This window comes from Canis aureus, chromosome 13, assembly GCF_053574225.1.
Source record: "Canis aureus isolate CA01 chromosome 13, VMU_Caureus_v.1.0, whole genome shotgun sequence".
Classification (NCBI taxonomy): Eukaryota; Metazoa; Chordata; class Mammalia; order Carnivora; family Canidae; genus Canis; species Canis aureus.
The window spans coordinates 8,413,573-8,421,555 of record NC_135623.1 but is presented as its reverse complement, the minus strand read 5'-3'; positions in this window follow the sequence as shown (position 1 = coordinate 8,421,555).

Sequence of the window (7,983 nt, the reverse complement as noted above, 5' to 3'; positions counted from 1 at the left end):
CTGGCTCTGCTCCCCTTCATGTGCCGGCACCCTTCAGCACCCACTTTAGCTCTCTGCTTTCCCCACATCTTGCTCCACATCACCCCCAGGGTCTTAGCCGGGGCTAACACCATGACTTCACCGTCTCTGTGCCGCGGATTCCCAGATTCACAGGTCCTGTGCAGCCCTCTTCCCAGAGCGCCAGGCTGTACACAGGATGCACGCCTTCCCTGGCACCTCCAACTCTGCACCCCAGACCGAGTCCATCCCCCTACCTGAGGCTCCCACTCCCTTCCGTGACCCCCTCTTGACTCTCTCAGCCTTTATGATAATATGGCTGCTATTTCTCAAGGGCTTGTAGAGACTCATGCTAAGTGCTTCCATGGCTCTCACTTGCTCTTAACCCGGGAAGTTGCCAGTATTTTATCATCATCCCCATTTCCCAGATGCAGATGAGATCTGGAGAAGGTAGCAGAAGTTCCTGGCACATAGTGGGCACTTGACAAGGGCTGGTTCATTCTTCTGGCGTCTGGTTTTTCAACAGTCTAAACTCCTAGATGAAACCAGCTGAGCTCACGCCAAGCCAAGGCGCACAGCGGTCGTGGCCACCCGGACATCCACAGGGGTCCAGCCCGTTCGGTGACGCCAGCTTGGCAAACTGGACACCCAGGCTGGTTCCTTGTCCTGAGGTATCCCATCCCTGGCTCCCTCCTGCTGAGCTCCTTGCCCCAAGAGGCAGCTGCTGTGCAAAGAGAGTCATCCAGGAAGCTGTCCCCTCCCCAGGTAAAGCCACAGGTCATGTGATGGCAGCGTTTCCAGGTGTGTCTGCAGGTGGTGATCCGCGAGGGGTCTCCTCTATCTGCCGAGGCATCTGCCTTCCAGAACTGTCCCACCATGGCGAGGGGGCATGAGGCCGGGTACTGGCCCCCTGCATGTCAGTTGTCCTTGTTACAGTTATAATCATGATTCCTGTCATCACCATCATCATCCCCAAGACAGCCCGTGAAGCAGGTACTAGCAGCGCCCCTATGTAGCTAACATAGTTGGGGCCCCGGAGCTGAAGTGACCTGCCCAAGTCCACACAGCTAGGCCAGGACCCACGCTGGGCCTGCGGGACTCGGTGTGTGTCTTCTTCGATGTGTGGTTTCAAGGTGATTGTTCCCATTAGGAGAGGAAGGCTAAATTCTTCTCGAAATAACCTGTAAGATGTAGGGATCCCCCTAGAAAAAGGCTGAAGTTTGGGCTCAGGGAGTATTTACTCAAAGTCCTGGGTGAGGCACATGCACCTGTATTGTTTCAGTTGTGGCTCCCACCGACCTTGTGAGGAAGGCGGGGGTGTCCTCCGATCCCAGACACGGAAACAGGGATTCCACCAAAGCAGTACCCGGGTTTGCTCCACGTCACCCGGGTGACAGGCCATGATGCTCTGGGATGGAAAGGCGAGCCTCTGAGACTCCAAGCCCAGTGCTCCATTCCCCATGAGACAGTGGCCAGGAACAGGTGCTGGGGAAGAAGCAGGAGGGAGCCTTGGGTGACCAGGCACAACAATCCCTTTTTCTGGGCAGGGAGGGAAACTGAGGCTACAGAAGTGTCGTACTTTGTTTGGAGTTCCATGGCCTGGCATTCTGCTCACCCTGCCTAGCTCTGCACCACTCGCTCCGTGGTGTGCTTGCCGGGACCACACGCTTTCCCCTCTGCACAGCCCCCCAGCCACAGCCTAAGGCCCTAACCTAGGAACCCCTGGTCCCTGTCTCTCAGGGCGGAAGGACTCAAGGCCTTCTGTCTTATCACCCCTGATTGTGCCAGCCACTGCACTAAGCACACTTTACATGCCTTACTTGTTCAATCCTCGTGACAAGCCTGAGAGGCAGGAGCCATGATCATCCCCATTTTAACGATGAAGGCTGGGAGCCCCAAACAGGTCGCGTGATTAGAAGCGAGGAAGCTGGACACTGGAATTTGCATCAGGGACTGACTCTGGACCTGAGTTTCCAACTACTACCCTGGGTTGCGTAGACTCCCCCCTCTGAGGGGTACCAGGCCGTGAGCCCCGAGCACCAGACTCCCTACCTCCAGCTCCTCTCGCCCTCATTCTTAACTCCCTCCTCTTCGTAAAGCCATCACCACCCTACCCAGCACCATGGGTCTGGTCTCGCTCTCACTCTTTGGCCATTTCTGTACTTTGTCACAATTCTCACAATTGCCCTCAGGGTAGGCAGCGTGGTCTCCATTTCCCCGAGGATTTGAGTCTCTAGGGTGCCACAGGGTGGGCAGCAAGGTCCAAAAGCAGGTCGGTCTGTCTCTAAGACCCATGTCCTCTCTACTCACCGCACCCTTCCCACCTGGAGGTCTCGGGGGAGCCCAGAAAAATCCCCCACTTAGAATCGTGATGCCCAAATTCTGGCCACTCTACCCCTACCTGGGCGCCTCATACCATCCAAGGGACTCAGCTCCCATTCCGGCAACGGGCTTGGTGATTTCTAAGTCTCCTCCTAGATCTGAGAGCACGGGGTCCTGTCCTCATGGCTCTGCCTCGAATTCCACGGGGGGAACAGGGCCGAGCCCTGGCAGGAGACCAGCCTCCTGACCTCATGGCCGATACCCAGGCAGCTGGGGCCACCCCTGTGTCTCCAGCCTCAACCCTCCTCAGTGGAGGCCAACTCACCTAACTGTGGTTCCTCTGCATTCCTGGAACCTTCCCCAAGGCCCTCCCCATCAGCCTCTCACCATCTGCACTCATCAAGCCTGTCTCGTCCGAGGCAATGGAGGCAAGGTGATGAGGCTGCTGGAGCCACTAAGCCAAGTCACTGGGCTTTGCCGCTGGACTCTTTTTGGGGTACTGATCCATTAAAGTATGTACCCAAGGACAGGAATTCTAACAACTCTCTTCTTTCTTCTTTCATTACCCTTAATTTGTTGAAAAAAAAAAAAATCCAACAACACAAAACGATATAAACGAAGACAGAAGGCTCTCGCTAACCCCCCACATCACTCTTGATTGGTCTAACTGTTCTTGGGACACCGGGGTGGCTCAGTGATGAAGCATCTGCCTTCAGCCCAGGGCAGGATCCTGGAGACCCGGGATCAAGTCCCGCATCGGGCTCCAGGCATGGAGCCTGCTTCTCCCTCTGCTTGTGTCTCTCATGAATAAATAAATAAAATCTTTTTTTTTTTAAAGATTTATTTATTTATGATAAACAGAGAGAGAGAGAGAGGCAGAGACACAGGCAGAGGGAGAAGCTCCATGCCTGGAGCCCGATGTGGGACTTGATCCCGGGACTCCAGGATCTTGTCCTGGGCCAAAGGCAGGTGCCAAACTGCTGAGCCACCCAGGGATCCCAAATAAATAAAATCTTAAAAAAAAAAAAAAAAAAAAAAAAGAAGAAGAAGAACTAACTGTTCTTAACAGTTTGGGACAATCCTTCGTGTATGTATATATAACTTTCCGTATATGTACGTATATACATATTCAGTGTGTAGTATTGACAGAAAGGGAATAATATTACACAGGGCCGGGCACGGAGTCGGTGCCTACTACTTTTCTGTGACTTTTCTTTCCTTTAATGCTATATCATGGCCAGCTTCCTGTGTTAGCACATGGAGGTCTATTTTTTTTTTTAGTATTTATTTATTTATTAAAGTTGTTTTTCTTGGGGCGCCTGGGTGGCTCAGTCGGTGAAGCATCTGCCTTGGACTCAGGTCATGATCTCAGGGTCCTGGGATGGAGCTCCACGGGGAGCCTGCTCCCTGTTCTCCCTCTGCCGCTCCCCCTGCTTGTGCTCTCTCTCTCTCTTTCTCTGTGTCAAATAAATAAATAAAATATTTTTTAAGTTGTTTTTCTTCGTTTTGTTTTTTAGTAATCTCTGTACCCCATGTGGGGCGTGAACCCACGACCCAGAGATCAAGTATTGAACGCTCTTCCCACTGAGCCAGCCAGGCGCCCCAGGTCCATTTATTTGTCAAGAGCTGCATGGTCGTCCTCTGTGTGGTTGTGTCCTCACATAATGGCCTCCAGATGGCCTCCAGTGTTTTCCTGCTACGACGGCACTGTCACTTCTGGGACACCTAGCTCGTGCCTGTCACTGCAGCAGGCCCATTACATACACATTTTTACAGACACATTTTTATGGTAAGTCATTCTCATTCTTGTATACCTTGCCTGGCATCTACTAGGTGCTCGAGAAACTATCAGAAGACCTCCCCTGCGCCCTGCGAACCCCCTCAGGTTCTGTACTGGGCCCCAGAAATGAGCAAGACTCAGACTCGGTGCCAGGGGACCTCACAGACTAGCAGCCAGACGTGGAGAGAAGGACAGAAGAGGAAGGACTGGTGTCCCTGCAGGTTTGGGGGGCAGGGGCAGGAGGCAGGGATGCTCTTGGAGGAGGGGACAGCTGAGCCTGGGAAGGGGTGTGGCAGGTATGCAGGGCCCTGCCTCGGTTCTGTCTACCTTCCATGGGACTGGCTTCCTGCATCTGTGCTTCTCACCCTCATCACCACTCATGCTTCATCTGCTTCCGAAAAAAAAAAAAAAAAAGGATTGAGATGGATTCTGATTTTTATAAAATCACATACATAATAACAATAGGACCACTGAGTGAGGAAAAGGAGTAAGTGTTTTGTAATAAACTGGGAGAAGAGAATGACCCTCATCCTAGACTGAGGCTAGTTCCTGCGATGGAACACAAAGCAGACCTCTCCGCTCCCCGCGGCCAGAAAGGGCCACAGCCGCTGCACTCTGGGGACAAAGGCCCACCCAGTCCCATCTGCAGAGTCATGTCCCCTCCACCCCACACTTGACCCCTGGTTTATTCCCTGTGCTTATGGCTCCCTTGGGTTCTGGGCGGGTATTTGGAATGGATCGTTAATTCTGACCCGTTCACGTGACTGAGAGGAATAGATGAGCTGTGCATCCCACAGCCCCGGAGCACCTACTATGTGCCACTCCTTGATAACCGCTTCACTCCGAGACACAGACGGAGAAGAAGCCGAGGCTCAGAGGAGTTAGTGGAAAGGTGGGCCAGGCTGTCCCTGGGCCCCCATCTCCTGACCCCAGCCCTCCCTCATTACCAGTTCAGCAGGAGGGAGCCGGGGATGGGAACCAGCCTGGGCGTCCAGTTTGCCAAGCTGGTGTCACCGAACGGGCTGGACCCCTGTGGATGTCCGGGTGGCCACGACCGCTGTGCGCCTTGGCTTGGCGTGAGCTCAGCTGGTTTCATCTAGGAGTTTAGACTGTTGAAAAACCAGACGCCAGAAGAAAGAACCAGCCCTTGTCAAGTGCCCACTATGTGCCAGGAACTTCTGCTACCTTCTCCAGATCTCATCTGCATCTGGGAAAGGGGGTAAAATACTGGCAGCCTCCTGGGTAGATTAAGGATCAAGGGAGAGCCATGGAAGCACTTGGCAGAGAGCTAGCTAAGTGTATCGATAAGCATTCTTGTTATTATGTTTGTCATTAAGATGATCAACCTCACAACAGTCCCGTGAGGTAGGGATTGCCAATGCTGCCTTACGACTGAGAAACTGAGGCTCCGGGAAGGGAAGTGCCCAAGGTCACAGAGCTGGAGCAGGAAGCCTGTTGGGCTCAATTTCCGCGCTGTCTCCACGCTGAGAGGTGAGCCCAGGAGGTAAAATGAAGGCCCAGGACAGCCATGCGGAAGGCAGCCAGGCTTGGGTGAGTGCTTAACGGTGTCAGGCCCCACTTGGGTGAGGGGGCCTCCAAAGGGCAGCTGCAGGGAGAGCTCTGGCACGGGTGGCTGGCCTGGGCCCAGCAACTGGAGCTGCCGTCACTGTGGTGGGGCCATGCCTGGGCCACACACAGTCCCCAGAGGAGCGTAGAGAAGCGGCTGCAAAGTAGGCTGGGCCCAGGTCCCAGGGCACTTGAAAGGGCCCGGCCACCTAAGAAGGGGCCATCTCTTGACATCTGGGTGCTGAGAGCTTAGGAGGGTGGGATGGTGTCATTTGCATGGACCGCAGTTTTGGCCTGTCCTCACTTAGTCTGGCCTAGCTATTAAACTGCAAGGATTGAAATTCGAGTTTAAGGGTGTGGGCTGAGCAGGTTTCACAAAACGTGGAGGGGAGAGGAGGGCACGCCCCACCCCTGCTCTCCTGTCAGCCGCACTTGGCTGGTGCGCTCCGTGTCTTCCCCACCCCACCCTTATTTGGCCTCACCCACCTGTGCAGGCAGCACCCAGGTGTGATAAAGCAGTTGCAGCGTAAAGGCACCGGCTTTGGGGTCAGAAAACCCTGGAGCTCAGTGACTTGGGGAAGTTAGTTGACTTCTGTGAGCCTCTGCTGCCCCCTCTAAAGTAACGCCAACCTCTCACAGTCAGTTAAGGATCACGGAGGACCATGGAATCATCTAGCATAAGGGCTGCACTTAGGAGCCACTCCATGAGTATTATTATTGTATTTATTATTGTCATCGATCTCACCGCAGCCCTGTGAGCCTTCTTCAGCAGATCCTGCCTCAGTTTCCTTGGCAGATGCCTTGTTTCCTCACCTGCAGAATGGGACTATGTTGAGATTCTGAGGGTGCCTTTGGGGATGGAACAAGCGCTGGTGCAGGGCAGGCCCCCCATCACGAAGAGCCTCCTCACCCCTTCCCAGATGCTCCAATGGTCCTCATTGGCCAGAAGCCCACTGCCCCTCCTACCCCAGGCCCTCAGGCTGTGGGGTCTGGAGACCAAGAGCAGACACAGGGGCAGGCGAAGCTGTGAGCCTTGGAGAAAGCACGCCCTGAGAAATTCCTTGGAGGCTGCACCACTCCTTCTCCCCAACTTCTCTTCCTTCATTGTCCTGCCTGCTCTGGGGTTAGGTGTGGAGATCTCCATTTTGCACATGGGGAAACTGAGGTTGGTGACCAGTCCGGGGTCGCAAAGCATGTCCTTGATGGGGCTGGTATTGGCTGCCTCCCTCACCAGTACTGGGGCTGGGACTGCCGAGGGGAGAAGCAGCAACCCCTGGGCGTTGGGTCCTCACAGACCCAGGCTCACCAGCTCGGGATAGCCTGCTGCCTCTGGGGCCTGCTGGGCCATAGGGTGGGGAGCGCTGGGGGTAGGGGACTGGAAGAGGCAGCCTTCTCCTAGACACCTCACTCCCTTTTGCAGGACTCCTTCCCCTAAGAGTCATGGCTCTGGAATTCCAAACGACTTTAGTATTTTGCAAGGAGGTCTCAGGGCTCTGTGAACGTCAGCCTCAGACTGAATCTTCGAGATCATCTGCTCCAAGCCTCCCATCCATTTGCCTAATCAGCAGACGGAGCCCCTGAGGAATGGAGAAGTGACTTAGCTGAGAGCAGGGCCAGTGGCAGAAGCTTGCCGCCCAACATTCTGAGAGCGTCACTGGATCGGGGAGATGACAGGCCGGGGTCAGGACATTCCAGAGGAGAGGTCACATGGGCAGGACAGGGCAGGACAGGACCGGGCAGGGCCGGGCTGGGCAGGGCACGAGGCCACAGTGAGACGCTAGGTATTCCTCTGCTGGGCTCTGCTGTCAAGTCCTCACTGTGTCATTTCCTTTGCACATCTCTGGGAGGTCAGGGCTGTTGTCCTCACTTCACAGGCTAAGAAACAAGACGCAGAGAAGTCCAAAGTCAAACAGCTTCTTAGTGAGGGAGGCAGAACGCAAACCTGGTGCCGCCTGTCTCCAACTCCTACGGCTTTTCCATTACGCCTCTGTACTAGGTTGAAACATGCCCCCCAGGGCACCCCCTAAAAAGTCATTCTCTTTCTAGAGCCTCAAAAATGTGACCTGCTTTAGAAACAAAGGCGTTGCCGATGCAGTTCGTTAAGATTAGGTCATAGTGGAGAAGGGTGAACCCTCAATCCAGGGTGGCTGGCTTTAGGAGAAGAGAGGTGCTGAGAGAGTGCCCCACGGAGACCCGGGGAAGAGACAGGCGAGAGCTCCACTTGGAGAAGGAGGCAGACACTGAAGCGATGTGTCCACAAGGCCAGGAACCCCAGGCTGGCGGGTGGTGACCAGAAACGGGAAGAGGTGACCAGGGAT